We start from the raw sequence: 16,418 nt of genomic DNA, 5'->3' as shown, positions 1-16,418 counted from the left end.
TTTACATGAACTTATAATCTTATTGGCTACCATAGCTCTGTCCCATCTTATGCCCATCTGCATTGTGAGTTCCGATTTTTCCCCACCTTAAATTCATCTCACCACATGATTTTACTCTATGAAGTTCCCTAGAAAGACAGTGTTTGGCATCCCGCTAAGGACCGCTTCTCTCTCTCAGGTAGCTTTCTTTCTCTCAATAAGTATATTGTGCTCTTAATTTCTGTTGTTCATAAAATTCACTCTTTGACTTTAGAGAACACAAACTCATACCAGACATATTAGACCGGGAGATTCATTACTCTATAGCAGTAACATTATAATTTTTTCTCTTTGCTTAAGTAAGATAAATCAGTAGTAGTTTGTATTCTACAATGTTGATCTCACTTTTCCAGGGATGCTTGCACTGAAGGGCTATATCCCTGACTTTAACTGCTACTTTTGTTTTCTGAATGTGAAATGATATGTAATTTTGGTTATGGTATCTACAATGCATTAAGGAAATGACTAACAGTATTTCTTATGAATGGTTTACTACCAGCCATAGAGGAAGACAGGTGGCAAAAATTTGTTGTTTTGATTTCTTCCTTGAAAATGAAGGATGTACTTGAAAGAGTTTTGCCCTAGAAACAATTACAGAACCTCATGGTGGTAGTTCAAGGTGGAAGAAGGCAAAATCAGGGATGCTTACACATATGGCCACTTCCTCTTTTTTCCTTGATTACAACTTCCTCTTTCTTTCCCAGGGCCCTAAAGAAAATTCCCCTCAGCTCCATGCATGACATCAATGTCCCCTCCAAGCACCACATTCACTCAAAACTCACATATACTCAAAAGTCATACAAATAGTATTGGGATTTTAGCAAAGGATGTCAATGTAGACAGAAATTGATATACAATCAGAGCGGAAATGCAACCTCAAAGAGTCCAATGCAAAAAACTAAATACAACAATCACTGCTACAGGCACAGCTGAAGAAAGCTAGACCTGTACGAGAAGATGCAGTGACCATGTCTACATGGTCCTGAAGAGAAAAACAAAAGCTTGAAATGCACTACAGTTACCATCACCTCCTCCAGGAAGTCCTGATAGGCACCAATTACCATACTCAATGACCAGAACAACTGGACTATTGTTCCCACAAAGTGCCTTGGATCTTTCCAGGTACATTTTCTGGCTGACTTGTTCCCCTGTTTAATAATATTAGTTAAGCAGCTATAAGCTTATATGTTGAATGTAGTTGAGACCCACACTGTACCCACACTGTGACTTTCCTTTATAAATGACCCCTGACAATAGGTCTGTGGCCAATAATCTGAAGACCACTCCTGAAAATTCAGGGCTATTCTTCTCTCTTTTTTTCTAAGAAAAATTTTGAAATTCTTTTGGTTTATGACTTCATTTCTCAATGTTGTGAGCCATTAAACTTGATGTATTTGATATCAAATAGGGCAGGATTATATTTCTTTTATCTCAATTTAAATATGAAATGTCTGCTAAAGGCATTGTTCTAAAGCTAGAATTTCAAGCTGCTTGTTTGCCCTGAGTTTAACATTTCCATGAGCTTTTAGACTTCCTCAGTCTAGTGAACTGCAAATGTATTGGAGGAAGGAGGTCACTGTTGTCCTGTAGCACAATAGGTGCCATTCCTAAGTCTGTTTGTCACTGCCTCCTGGATGGCACTACATGGCCTTCTTTCCTCTGCAACATCACTCAATAATTCCCATTTTACATAACTCAAATTTCATTCAGCTCTATTATTGTTTGTTTTCAATAGTCTTTCTGTCTACTTGGTTGCTTTTTTTTTCATTTTAGTTTTTTGATTTAAAGACATAGTCTCACTTTGGAGTTCTGGCCAGACTTGCACTCACTATGTAGGTTAGGCTGTCCTTGAATACATGGACATTCTCCTGTTTCAGCCTCTTCATTGCTGGGGAAAAGAGGTGGGCATTATAGCACATGGCGTTTGTCTTTTTCTCCTCTCCTTTTCACTGCTATTCTTTCATTTCAGGGACACTGTCATTTAATCCTGAGGTTTGCTTGTGTCAGTAAGGTTTCTGCAGCTCGAGGTGATTTTGTGAACAATAATATAGGAAGTCAAGCAACCCAATTGAGAAATGTGGAATTTCATTAGCTGGTCTCAGGACCACTTTTATACAGAACCCCTACCCCCATTTCAGGATATAAATAAAAGGCTCTGAACTGGAAAGTTACAGATGTTTTAAAAGATAGAATCACAAAATGATCCTGTTGGAAATCATTTAGCTAGAATCTTATAATAATTTTTGGATGACAACTGTATTCTGCTTCTGTTGTTCAGCAGGTTAATTTTTTTCTTTGGGTACAGCTCATTTTGCTTTTCTCCTGGGTCTTCTACCCTGAGTGATTTTCCATTTTTCTGAGTGAAATACAGGGCACTAGTTAAATGCAAAGCTCAAGATGGCATCTATTATGCCAACATTCAACACAGCTAAGTTATAAGCCTCAATATTTTCTAGGGTAAAAACACACATATCTATAATCCCAGCACTCAAGAGGGTGAGATAGGAGTGCTGCTTTGAGGTTAGGGCAATTTTGTGCTCCATAAACTGTTCAAATCTAGCTGATATACATAGAGAAAACTTGTCTCAATAAAACAAAACTAAACTACACAAATAAAACCAAACAAAACAGCTTAATGGAGACTGATTTCTTCAAATCTTAATTTTGCATCTTGGGGATTAATTTTTGTATATACACATTTTTTGAGACACCAAATTTGATGCTATATTGCAACTCACAGCTAATGTAACAGCCAAATAGGAGCACTGATTCTTATGCTGAGTCACTGCAAGAGTCCCTGTGCACTGTCTCTAAAGCAGAGATCATAGTGAGAGCCTGCAGGACCAGCATCCATAAAGCACAGAGGCAGACAAATATCTCATGAATCACTTTGATGTACTAATAGTGATATCTCTTCAAATTTCATTTAGGCCACTAAGTCCTTTGTTCTTAATATACTTAAGCAGCATTTTGATATTTAAATTTTGTTTCATAGAACAAAACATAAATAACATCAAATATGATACATAAATAATAACTCAAATGTTCATGGAAAGCTGCTATATGTAAAAAATGTATAAACAATGAAACCAGGTACAAGTTTCAAATTATAGCTCAGTGTCAGCAAGTGATCACTCTCCATTCAGATATAAGACATATATCTTGTGAGGCTGGGGCAGGAGAACTTCCTTGAGTTTGGGCCTAGCCTAAGTTACAGAGCTGTCTGAAATAGAGAAACCCTGATGGAGATACCCCACAGACAATGTAAAAATGACAATTGACTGCATATGACACCTTTGGTTTGCTTTAAAATTATTTCCATACAATATAGAAAAATTCCACAATATTCAACATTTTCTGAGGAACACTGTTGATATCATACATAGTATACAGAAAACACTTTCAGAGCTGGGTATTTAGCTCAGCAGCATAAACACCTACCTAGGAAACCTGAGATCATGAGTTCGATCCCTGTTACAAAAAAAATTCAAATTTTACCTTCATGACACTGGCTCATAATTAGAGATAATCAAAATTAGATCTCAAGTGAAGAACACAGAAATCATGGGTTGACAAGGATGCGGAATACTGATTCTTACCAGAGCTGGTGTTATTCACCTCAAGGAAGAAATCATAAGCCAACTTTAACTTCATGCTTACCCTAAGAACTACTTGACTTTCAGGGAAGGCCCTCTCTGTTGTACATCCTGCTGTTGGCACTCTGCGTCCTGCCAGTCACTTCCACATCCTTTCCATGCTCCTCTGATCCATCCTAAGCAGAAAACCCTTCACGACAAAGCTATTGATATTCCTGCACAATTTCAATTTATGGCATCTCCTTTACACCACTTAGTAAAGTCCACTGCAGAGCATTTCCATATTTCAACAATGTATATGATCAACCAAGCTATTAAATCACCCCTTAATTCAGAGATTACAACCATATTCCTTTCCATTCAGAAGGATATCACTTGTATATGTTCATGCAAATGACTACATTTAGGCATTTTTCAGTGAGAATTTAACAGGCAGCCCTTTCTGGAACTTGTCTTAGCAAGAACACTTTACCCTGCCCTTGATGACACTTTTATGGCTGCTTCATTTTTCTCAAAATTTAAACCTCTATGGCTGTTCTCCCAAACATCGTCTATGAACACATGTGTCACATCAAGTATGTTCAAAAATTCTTTGCATTGTTCTGTATAATACACAGCAGTTCATACGGTGTTTGGGGAGCCTTCCTCCACTGAGGCACATCACTACACATCTTTGAACTCTCAGAACCTTTGCCTCCACCTTTCATGAGTATGGAAATATGAGAACATAGTATAAATTTAGGCAATCACAAAATACATAAATGCATAAGTTTAAGGAAAGCAGTTGCGGCTATGAGGTACTGCATCACAGACATTTATAAACTTCTGGCTTCCAGATCTGTTGCTGACAGGAATGAGAGCAGAGACCTAGCTTATTACAGCTGCACCCAGCTTGAAACCACATCGGAATCAGGGTCTCCTCATGCCCCTTCCTTGTCCCAGACTGTTGGAGGAGCAAGGGCAGCAGGCGATTTCAAAAATGGCATTGTGGCCTGGTGGTACACAGTGGCAACAGCGTTCTAGGGACCCAGAACTGTCCTAGCCCCAGCGAGAGGTAAAAGGGACACAGGATGACTCACTGCTAGCACTAGAGCACCTCAGGATCTGAGGCTAAGCACACAGGCTCTAGACAGCACAGCTGCTTCTCACCACTTGGTTTTTGTTTTTTTTTTTTTGTTCTGTTTTGTTTTGTTTTGTTTTGTTTTGTTGTCTTTTTCCTTTTTATCGGTACCAGGGATCGAACTTGTGACTGCCTGCTTTCAAGGCAGGCACTTATGCCGCTGAGCTAAACCCCCAGCCCCTTCTCACCACTTCTAACTGGTCTCAACCGGATTCCACCCCATTTCACTGCTCCCATCCCATAACATCACCATTGCATAGTCTGGAGGTCTCCCAGGTTCTTTCTAAGCAGTCCACAGCGAATAGAAGCAAAAAATAGTAGTCTAGCAAACATCTAGTGCTCCCTTTTTTGCCCTGGCCTTGCAATTGACGCCATGACACTGGAAGAGACTGCCTACCTTGGCCTGCCTGATTGGACAGTTCTTACAGCCAGCCTCTGCATCACTGATTGGCTCCTGCCCTCCTGCCTGCCTTCCCCACCAAGAATAATTACAGAAAAATCCCCACCCTGTAACTGTGGACCCCCAATGAAAGATGGTGGAGGCTTCTGGACTGTCTTCTGGAATGTTGACCTCAGCTGGTCTGATGGGTATTTGCACTGAAAGTCTTTACCTCAGTCCTTGTTTTTTCTCCCAAACCCACTTTATTTGAAAGTTAAAAAGTAAAAAAATGTGGTCCAGGGATTTAGCTTAATCGCCTGCCTGGCGAGCTAGAGGTCGTGCATTCCATCCAAGATCTGGCTACCACAAACTGTGCTGCTATAACCGTGGGTGCACGTATATCACTGTGGTATGATGATTTTTATTCTTTTGGGTAGATACCCAGAGGGAGAATAGCTGAGTTGAGTGGGACCTGTAGACCTAGTTTGTGTGGAATCTCCACACTGATTTCCACAGTGGTTGCTTTACCACCAACAATGGAGAAGGGTTCCTTTTCCCCCCACAACCTCTCCAGCATTCGTTATTGCTTGATTTCTTGACAGTAGGCAATTTTTCTGGGGCACGGTGACATATCAGTGTTATTTAATTTGCAATTGTTAAATGACGAGTGATGCAGAACATTTTATCACATATTTATTTGCTGTTTCTATTTCTTCATCTGAGAACTGTGTATTTCACCTCAGATGCACATTTTTGGATTGGGTCTTTAAATCTGGGAAGACTGAAATTTTTTAATTTTCCGTGCTCTCAATAGTAATACTTTGTCTGAGGAACAGTTGGCAAACATTTTCTCCCACGTTGTGGGTTGTCTTTTCACTCTGATAGTGATTTCTCTTGCTGTTAAAAAGTTTTTCAGTAGGGTGAGATTTTTACATAATTGTCTTTGATTTTTGCTGTTCAATCCAAGTTTTCTTCATAAAGTCTTTGCTTACATCAATGTCTTCAAGAGTTTTACTTACTCTATCTTGCAGCAGATTTAATGTTTCTGTTTAATATAAGATCTTTGATCTATTCTGATCTTAGCTTAATACACGTTGAAAGATAATATTCAGAATGGATCGAGCCAGTTTTTCCAGCACCATTTATTAAAGAGGCTGCTTTTCTTCCAATAACTCTATTTGGCACCTTTGTCAAAGATAAGGTGGTTTAGTGGTCTGGGGTTCTTTCTCCATCTTCTAATTTGTTCCTTTGATCTTTGGGTCTGGTTTTGTTTGTTTTGTTTTTTGTCAGTACCACATCTTTTTTTTTTTAATCACAATACCTTTAAGGTATAATTTCAAGTCAGGGATTTTGATGAACCCTATCTTTTCTTTGTTGGCCAGGATCACCTTTGCTACTCTAGGTCTCTTTTGGTTCCAGATGAATTTTCGGATTTATTTTGTGTAATTCTTTGAGATATGCTGTGGGGTTTTGATTGGGATTGTGCTGAATCTGTACAATAGCTTTGGAAGTATGGTCATTTTCACTACATTGAATTTCCCTACTCAAGACTATGGAATAGCTCTTCATTTTAGAATATCTTCTTCAATCTCCTTGTTGAGAGTACTGTAGTTTACACTGTAGAGGTCATTTACATCCTTTTAGATTGATTCCTAAGTATTTCATTTTGTTGGATGCTATTGTATAAGTTATTGTTTCCTTGATTTCTCTTTCCATGAGTTTTTTATTATTGTTTATGAAGTCTATTGATTGTTAAGTGTTGCCTTTGTAACCAGCTATATTACTGAATTTGCTTCTTAAACTAGAAGTCTTTTGGAGGAATTTTTAGGGTCTTCTAAGTAGAGTATCATATCTTCTGCAAATAATGATATTTTAAGATTTTCCTTTCCTATTTTCTTCCTTTTGTTTCTTTCTCTTGTCTAATTGCTCCAGCTAGTTTCCAGGACTATATTGAATAAGAATGGAGACAGTAGACATCCTTGTTTTGTTCCTGATTTTAGAGTGAAAGCTTTCAGTTTTTGTACACTTAGTATGAGGTTGACTGTTGGTTTGTAATAAAAGGCTTTTATCAGATTGAGATAAAGATCATCTCTCCCAATTTTTGTAGGTTTTTTATTATGAATAGGTGATGGACTTTGTCAAAATGTTTTTCTGCATCTATTGAAATGATCAAATGATTTTTGCTTTTGGATTTGTCAATATGGTGTATTATATGCATGGATTTATGTATGTTGAACCACCCCTGCATCCCAGGGAGTAATTCCACTTGATCATAATGTAAAATCTTCTTGATATTCTGCAATCTGTTTGTCAGTATCTTATTGAGGATTTTTGCTTCAATGTTCACTAGGCAGAATGGTCTGTAATTCTCTTTCTTATTTGGATTGTTCTCTGGTTTTGGTATCAGGGTAATGCTTGCTTCCAGGAATGAATTGGGAAGTACAATTTCACATTCGATTTCATTAAATTTTGAGAAGTGGTGGTATTAGGTCTTCTCTAAATTTCTTATTTATCCTTGCCATTTCATGGCTACCCCTGCTTTCTTTCAAGGATCAGTGGACTCTTTCCATAATGGGCTGCAAATATTTTCAGGATTCAGGTTGAATCCTCCAGGAATAAAAAAATCCACTGATGTCAGAAAATATTCTGAGAACAGGCCAGGGTAGGACACAACAGAACTGAGAGTCGGAAGTTTGTGTTAGAGGCAGCAGACTTCATTTTCATGATTTTCACTCATTTCTATTAATTTTCCACCTACAAACCCAGTATGTCAACACAAAAGGAGCACAGTTACCTTGTAAAGTGAAGACATTACATTTAAATCACAGTAATGGTCTGCAACTGAGTAAGGATGAAATAAAAGCAAGCATCAGTTCTCCAAGACAAGCTTGCTACTCATTCAGACTCATAAAAATGCTGAATTCTGAAAGTGATCATATTGCCAAGCATGGGGGGTGACAATTATTGCTGAAATGGAACCAAATTCCTAATCCAATTAAACATTTCCTTCTGGTGAGGCAGGGACACCCGAGGACTTCACACTATAAGTTCCCCTTGCCATATAGTTCCCTTGCCACTAATTGGCACTCAGCTCTTTGTTGTACTCTACTAAAAAAAAAAAACAGGGCCCCATGATGAAAAAAACGGGGCAAGACCCCAAGATGACAAATGGGGCAAGACATCTTTTTTAAAAGAAGTGCTTTTATTTTAGCTGGCCCAGCAACACAGTGCAGATGGAATTTGCAAAGCTGTGCAACTGAGTTAGAGTTTTGACTGATTTTTATAGTTCATTTATGACTAGCTCATTGATCATTAAGTACATAGTGATGAGAAACAGAAATAAGGTGGGCCTTTGTTTCACTTTGCTTGAGGTCAGAGGCATTTCAGTGGGTGGTTAGCCAATTCATAGCCCTTGGTCTGCCAATTCCAGGAACATTTGTCTCTCATAAAAGGAACAATGGTTGACACAGCATCGTTTGTCTCTTAAAAGGGGAACAAAAGTTGACATAGCACACAGGTCACTAAGGTGGGGGCGATGATGCATTACAGAACAGCAGAATGACGTGGTCAGTTAATTTATAGCTATGTGGTTGTGCTTGGTTACTAGAGTAATGAGCTCAGTACAGAATGACAATATTACTAATAACTATATTTTAAGTACCTATTTATGTTAATTATCTTTTAATCAATTATTTTAATTTTTAGCGTCTTAGTATAACATTCCCCACTGATTTTTGTCAGTGAACCAAATCATTGGCTCATGGAATTTTCAAGAAGTGCTATTTGTTCATAAACTTGTGTCCTTAAAACCATGAGTTTTATTGTTTGCACCTGGTCTTTGACATAATTTACTTATCTGTTTATAATGCAAGGTCCAATTGTTAAACAAGTAATTAAGATCAAGAGAGGTCTGGAGGCTGCTATGATTAACGTTGTCAACCAGGGAGATAGAGAAAACCATTGCTCAAACCAATTCTATTCAGCTTGTCTGGCTTGTTCTTGATCCTGTAGCTGCCTTTTAAGGCTGGCCATACTTTGTCTGATAACCCCAGAATGATTGGCATACAAACAACAATTTTCTCCTACTGCCAGACAAAAGCCTCCTTCCTTTAGGAACAGGAGATCTAGACCCTACCAGTTTTGTAAAACCATCTCAGTCAGTGAACTTAAAAAATCATCTAATTTGGAGACAGAGTCACTAAGGGCTGCTAAATCTCGGTCAATGAGTGCATTTAAGTGTCTATAATTTTGGTCTTTTGACTATTAGGCTGGACACTCTTAAACCTATTGACCTTGTTATCTCAATTTTTAGTAATACAGGTAATAATACAGGATTTTTTTTGTTCTTACTGGACTCTTTAAGTCAAAGCTAGGGAACAAGTGACTCTTACCATTATCTCTAGAGTACTAATACACTGGGGAAAGATATTGACTAATATGTAAAGCTCAGGGCATTGGGTAAACAGGTGCTGCATGGAATAAGGAGTTATATTAGAAGTACAGGCAAACCAGGCTCCATTGGGAGCAACAAGGTGTTGATTAGCAGGATAGGAAAAAGTATAAATCAAAGCTGAAGAGGCAGGATTACAGAGTGCAGCATTAGGGGAAGTGTGCAAAGAGTAGGAGGCAGAGTAAACACAGATTCCTGGAGCACCCTGTACATTGTCCAGTGTGAGTAGGGGCTTAGTATCCCACCAACAAAGTGTCGTCTGTACGGGAATTTAAAAGTTGATTTGCCATAAGCAATGTCCAGAGGCAAGAAGGGGCTAGAGATGTCACAGAAATCGCAGAGGGCAAAAAGGTCTCAGGAGCAGGAAGTCTAGTGGAGGAGAACAGAAGATTGGGTCTCAAGAGTGAGGAAAAAGGTAAAGACCCCCTTTATTTTTCTGTCAAGGAGATACAAATTTACAACCCCAATAGCTACAAAAATATTTTGTCTCTACGGATTGTGAACACCTATGATCAGAGGCTGGCTGTTGGTTTTGGGGGCAAAGATACCAGCCAGTGCTCTGTAATTTCTTTTGAATACATAGGTCCTTGTAAGTCTCCATTAGCAACCAATCAGGCAGCATGACATGCAAACCCAACATTTTTTTTGTTTAATTTTTTCTGGGATGTTATCTAATAGGGAACATAAATCTATCTTAGTTATCTCATAGACAGTAGCATTGGCTACCAATAATTTACCAGTGAAATAGTAATTTTAAGTTTTAAACAGTGGGGTTACAAGGTATCTTCTTGGGTGTCCATGAGGAATAACACCTAAGAGCAAGATTATCAGATACATTTCACAATCTTAAGCTTTAAAGAATCCTTGGAGGGAACAACAGTCCACTTATCTGTAGGTTGATCGCTGTCAGAGGCCAGAACTGGCTTGAAGTGGCAATGATGAATCGAGGCAGGCTTTTTCGTGACTTTGACGGCAGTCAGAGTGCTGAGGACCATGGTGTAAGGGTCTTCTCACCATGGTTTGACTGACTCATGGTGATGTCTCTTGATGATAATGTCCTAGGTTTCACTGCAGGACATTTATCCTCAGGATGGGTTGTAGGCAGAGGTTGTTGTTCTCGGAATAACTGGTGGATGGAAGTCAGAGCTAGCTGAAGGGCCTGGAGGAACATAACAAGATCTTGATTAGTCAGATCAGCTATTTTTTTTTTTTAGAAATCTTAGGAATAAGAGGAGGAGGTCTCCCACATAGAACTTTAAAGGGGAAACAACTGTAACATATGGGGTACATTGCGCACACAAGAGGGCAAAAGGAAGGAGACTCACCCAGTTCTCGCCAGTTTTTAATGCCATCTTAGTTATTACCATTTTTAAAGTCTGGTTTATCCTTTTTACTTGTCCTGAACTTTAAGGCCAGTAAGCACAATGGAGTTTTTAATCAATATGCAAAGCTTGGGTTAGTTTTTGAGTTATCTGGGCTATAAAAGCCAGGCCATTGTCAGACCCCATGGATAAAGGGAGGCCAAATTGGGAAAACTGCTATCAGGTCTGACTCAAGACTTAGTAGGAAAAGCTATCTACCAGTACTCATTCCCTTAAAGTCCAGGCTTTTTAATTTTTGTGAATTCTATTTCTCAATGTTTTTCAGGCATAGTCCCATGATACCAAGTGGTTTTCATTTGTTGCTGTTGCTTAGGATTTACCAACTGGCAGTGAGGGCCTCTGAGGCTCACAGACTGAGTAAGCTTTGATAACTGAGGGATAAAGAAATGATCTCAAAAAGAGCAGCGAGTTTTGATCCTCCCATGTGAGTGGACTGATGAGCTTATTGGATGAGTTTTTATCTCAAGGCCTCGAGGAGGAGGACTCAATTATCAGGCAGTTGGTACCAGGCCCCAGGGATATCAGACTTTGCTTGGAGTTGAGCTGCCAAATGTAAGTCTTTTTGAGTGCAAAAGGGCTTTGACAGAGTGGATGGAATCAGTAGCAATGCCAGGATTCTCTCAATCCCCACTGACTTTGAGGCTGCTTTTTGGGTAGCTGCATCTATTAGATTATTTAATAGCAATATTCCTTGGCATCCAAATGGCAGCTAACAAATCCAAAACTTGGGGAGCATTTTTATCTTTTAGCTCCCTTAAGTCAATGAACCTCATTCCTGATAAATGGCCCCATGAACATGGGCAGTAGCAATTGCATATCTGCTATCAGTCTGACAACTTGAGGGCCTCAGTGAGGGCAATGAGTTCAGCCCATTGGGCTGATGTTTTTGGCTCTAAGATTTGTTCCCATAGAATCTGAGAGTCTGTGACAGTGGCTCCCATGACTTGCTTACCTTGATATATGTGACTGCTTTCATCATAGAAATATGATGGAACTCCGGACAGTGGCTCATCTGTCAAGTCTGGTCGAAGCCCCATGAAATGATCAGAGGGGCAAGGAGAGGTCATCATCAGGCAGCTGAGTATCTGGGTTTAAAGACACTGTCCCCTTGAAACTGATGGTAGTCAGATCTAGAAGTAATGCCTGATAGGCAGCCATCCATCCAGTGAAGCTTTGATGAGAGTCTCCAAGTGAATGTGAGGAGGTAATTAAAAGTTTTTGTCCACAGGTCACCTTTTGGGCCATTTTCACCAGGAGGGCCACCAAGGCAATCATCTGCAGGCAAGGCAGACATTGGGCTGCCACATTATCAAGTCTCTTGGAAAGATAGGCAATTGGCTTTTGCCATGGTCCTAAACTCTGGGTCAGGACTCCTTTTGCTATCCCTTGTTTTTTATCAACATAGAGAGAAAGAAGTTTTTGCAACTTTGACAGAGCCAGAACTGGAGCTTCTGTTAAGGCTGATTTCAATTGCTGAAAAGCCTGGTCTCATGAGTCTGTAATCTAAAGCAGGCAATATTCTATGGCTCCTAGAAATTCTCATATTTGCTTTCTAGTCACAGGAACTGGAATCCGTTAAATGGCTTGCACTAGCTGGGAGGAAAGAGTCAGTTTTAAGCAAGCTCCAATAACTAACTGAGGGACATTTTTAAAAATCTCTCAAGCCTTTGCAATTATTGCTTAATATCAGGTGCTGACAGTTACAAAGGTAGTATTAATGGCCCTTGCCTTTTTAGGTGCTACCAGATCTACAGGTGTACAAAAGTAATAGGCTTCTAGCAATCTCTCCAGAAACCCCGAGGGAGACTCATCATCTAATTGTCTCACCTCTGCTACCTTGGACAAATTGGTGGGTTTTCTGGCAGCCCTTAAAGGCTTCTGAGAACAATTGGTGATACTGAACGAGAGCCTTCTTACCTCTGGTTGTCTGATCAGGGGTGGGACAAAGGGAAAACATGGTTCTGGCATTCGGGATCAGAGGACAGGTTTTTATTTGGAATGCACACTGCTCTTTATCCCACAATATGAATGTTTTTTTTTTCTCTCTCTCTCGCTCTTTTACTGTAAACAAAACCTGCAAAATCTTCTGGAAGTCATCCCAAGTGGGATGATGAATGGAGAAGACAAATTCCAAAAGAGGAATAAGGCCCTGAGGGTCCTTAGAAAAAAGAGGGGTGAGGAAGAGGTGTCCAGCAATTCTGAACCTTGATGGCTTTTAGTCCAGATGGGGATGAGAATTACAGTCTTATTTAATTTTTATTTTCATAGGCAAATATATTTTATATATGGTCAATACTGACCTTTTACCATCATATAAAATTGGGATGACAAAGGGCTCCCCTTTTTAGAATATAATCTCATTTTAATGGAAACATTTTGTAGTAAAGATTACTGATCCAATACTGTCAAATTCTGAACACATTTGTTTTTCTGTTTTTCTGTTTCTGTTTATTACCCATCAATTACCTTTTTTCTAGCTTTTTAGACAACATTAAAACTTTTAACTAAATCCTTGAAGTGACTTTCTTAGTAGTCTAAAATATGTTAAATGATTTTATGTCTTTTTACCACCTTAAAATGTTACACTTTAAAAACTGTAACTTTTTAAACTGTCTCAATAACAGTAGGACCTGGCTTTATTTGGTAAAGCCAATATGATTTTAAAAACCATAAACATATATATGTATTGTTATTTACGTTTTAACTAGAAAAACACTTTTAAAGGTATGCCAAGGTTGTACATAATCAGTTGAGGACTAAAACATTAAACAAGGCACCACAAAAGACAAGACCAACATTAAAGACACAAACAAAGGATTTTCTGTCCATGGTTCGGTGACCTAAAGGGAAATAAATTTTCATTATGACCCTTAGGTCCAATAAGCCACATGGAACCTGCAACAGTAGTTTAAGAGAAAAAAGAAATCTAAATGTTAGTACTGAGGTAACAGATTCAAATGAACAAATGGCTCCACCGTAAAAATATACCAAGCACAAAACCAAGTGGATAAAAAAATCCCAAATCACAAATGGGCTAGAAGCCCTGTCCCGGAGGGCATCCCACTCTGGTGCAGAAGGAGCCAGCCAAGCTCCTCTGCAACTTCAAAGGTGCGCATTCAAATTACAAACAACAAAAGATCCAAATACTTACAGATGTTTTAAGTCAATCGATTGGTGAAAAAATGTGGGGAGGGGTCCCCATGTAATCCTGAACAAGCGCCCAAATGTTGTACTCTACTCAAAAAACAGGGCCCCATGATGAAAAAACAGGGCAAGACCCCAAGATGACAAACGGGGCAAGACATCTTTTTTAAAAGAAGTGATTTTATTTTAGCTGGCCCAGCGACACAGTGCAGATGGAATTTGCAAAGCTGTGCAACTGAGTTAGAGTTTTGACTGATTTTTATAGTTCATTTATGACTAGCTCATTGATCATTAAGTACATAGTGATGAGAAACAGAAATAAGGTGGGCCTTTGTTCCCCTTTGCTTGAGGACACAGACATTTCACAGTGGGTGGTTAGCCAATTCATAGCGCTTGGTCTGCCAATTCCAGGAACATTTGTCTCTCATGAAGGGAACAGTGGTTGACACAGCATCATTTGTCTCTTAAAAGGGGAACAAAAGTTGACATAGCACACAGGTCACTAAAGTGGGGGGGGGGATGACGCATTACAGAACAGCAGAATGACGTGGTCAGTTAATTTATAACTATGTGGTTGGTGCTTGGTTACTAGGACAATGAGCTCAGTAGAATGACAATATTACTAATAACTATCTTTTTAAGTACCTATTTATGTTAATTATCTTTTAATCAATTATTTTAATTTTTAGCATCTTAGTATAACACTCTTTAGGATTTTAATATTCCTAGAAGTCATATATTCCCTAAAGCCTGGTGATCCATTTGTTAACACCTTTTTGGCTTCAGAAATGTGTAGGATATTACTATGATTGCTTCTATATGTATAAACTGCAGCCATTTGTGTTGGAACCCATGAACCAAATCTGGTCCCTGGATCCTTCCTCTCAGGTTCTGAAACTGTTCTCTGGCTCCTTGACCTCATAGAAAAGTTACCTTTTCCTTTTCACTTTTTTCCAAGATATTTCTGCTTTGTAAACAGTCAAAACCAAACTTCCCTCATGGAAACAATGAGATAAAGAATATATTTATATTAAATTCTGTAAGTCAGGTATTTCGTACCTGTATAAAAGTAAAGAAATAAATATCTAATATAATTCAGCTAGCTGTATGTTCTGAATAATCTTCCAAATGCATCAACTCATTCTTCAACTAATTATGTAAATGAGTTTTTAATCTATGAAAACCCTAACAGTTTTTTAGCATTTACCTGTTTCAGTTTGACTCCAGCAATTCTTTGGAGATCAAAACCACGGGGCTGGAGGTTTAGCTCAGCGGCATAAGCACCTGCCTTGCAAAAAGGCAGTTGTGAGTTTGATCCCCAGTATCGATGAAAAGGAAAAAGAAAAAAAAAACCACTTAATTTCCTGTACAATCCATTCTCTGCCACGTAGGCATAACTAGCATCTGGTGAGGAATTCATGGTTAAAACAAATGAAATGCTAGAAATACCGAGACTCATGTTACATAGTACTTAGCAAGTTGATGGAGGCCTATTTTATTATCTACCAATTTCACTTATAACTACTGACTTAGAAAAGTTATTCAGAATACTCACAATGATGTAAAGAGGTGTATAATCATGCCTTCTGAGAAATCACTATAACACCCCTCAATAGGTTAATAAGGTAGCATATGTTGATAAGTTAGCAATATATTTGTTGATAACACTTCCATCTACAGGTAAAGAAAATTTACATGCAACAACATTTTCAGGAAACTTACAGTTATCCTCTCTGGAAGTTAATTTTCTGTTGGGGCCTATGCCTAAATATCTAGCCCCCAAAGAAGTGCACAGCAAAGGACCAAAAAATGAGAAAAGTAGCATTGTCTTGAGGGCAACAGGAAGAGTGAAATCTTCTTCAGAACTCGTAACTCTGCTAACCAGCCAGCCACCTGCCACTAGGCAGCCCATTTAATTAGATCAAGCAAGGGAGTGAGTGGACAATGGTAAAAACCTGAGCAGGCCCCTGGGAGAGGTTCAAGGAACCCACAGAGCAACAGATGATTCTAATTAAGAAAAACTATCCAGGAAGCCTCCAGGTGGCCTCAGCTTTGGCCTATCTTGTTCCTTATGGTGTCTCCTCATTCTCAATTCAATCATGCCCAGGCCACACCACAGCCCTGCACATGTATTCATCTTCAATCCTTTCCAACATCTCTTTCTTACTTTGTTTTGTTGACTCCCAGGATGGGTGTCCAGCTTAAGGTGGGGAAGCATTGAGGAGAACTCTAATTTAAACTCATCATAGTCCATCAGTTCATAACAGTAGTCATTTACCAATATAGCCAGCAATTGTCAGAGGATGTT

General features: G+C 38.9%; 1 long non-coding RNA gene across 2 annotated transcripts; it reads right to left on the bottom strand.

The window, feature by feature from the left end:
• Positions 1–7,995: 7,995 nt before the first annotated feature.
• LOC134475911 (uncharacterized) lies at positions 7,996–15,987 on the bottom strand. 2 transcript variants are annotated; one of them, XR_010047237.1, is made up of 4 exons: positions 15,833–15,987; positions 15,318–15,394; positions 11,919–12,559; positions 7,996–10,743 (listed from the first exon to the last, which is right to left on the bottom strand). It is a non-coding gene; the product is annotated as an uncharacterized LOC134475911 (long non-coding RNA). The 2 variants fall into 2 exon arrangements; XR_010047236.1 differs by lacking the exon at positions 11,919–12,559.
• Positions 15,988–16,418: the final 431 nt, after the last annotated feature.

The sequence above is a fragment of the Cavia porcellus genome, unplaced genomic scaffold (genome assembly GCF_034190915.1).
Source record: "Cavia porcellus strain 051 isolate PalLab524CR breed Dunkin Hartley unplaced genomic scaffold, mCavPor4.1 scaffold_5, whole genome shotgun sequence".
Lineage (NCBI taxonomy): Eukaryota > Metazoa > Chordata > Mammalia > Rodentia > Caviidae > Cavia > Cavia porcellus.
The sequence above is the reverse complement of the archived record's forward strand: the minus strand, read 5'-3'. Positions and strand labels throughout refer to the sequence as shown.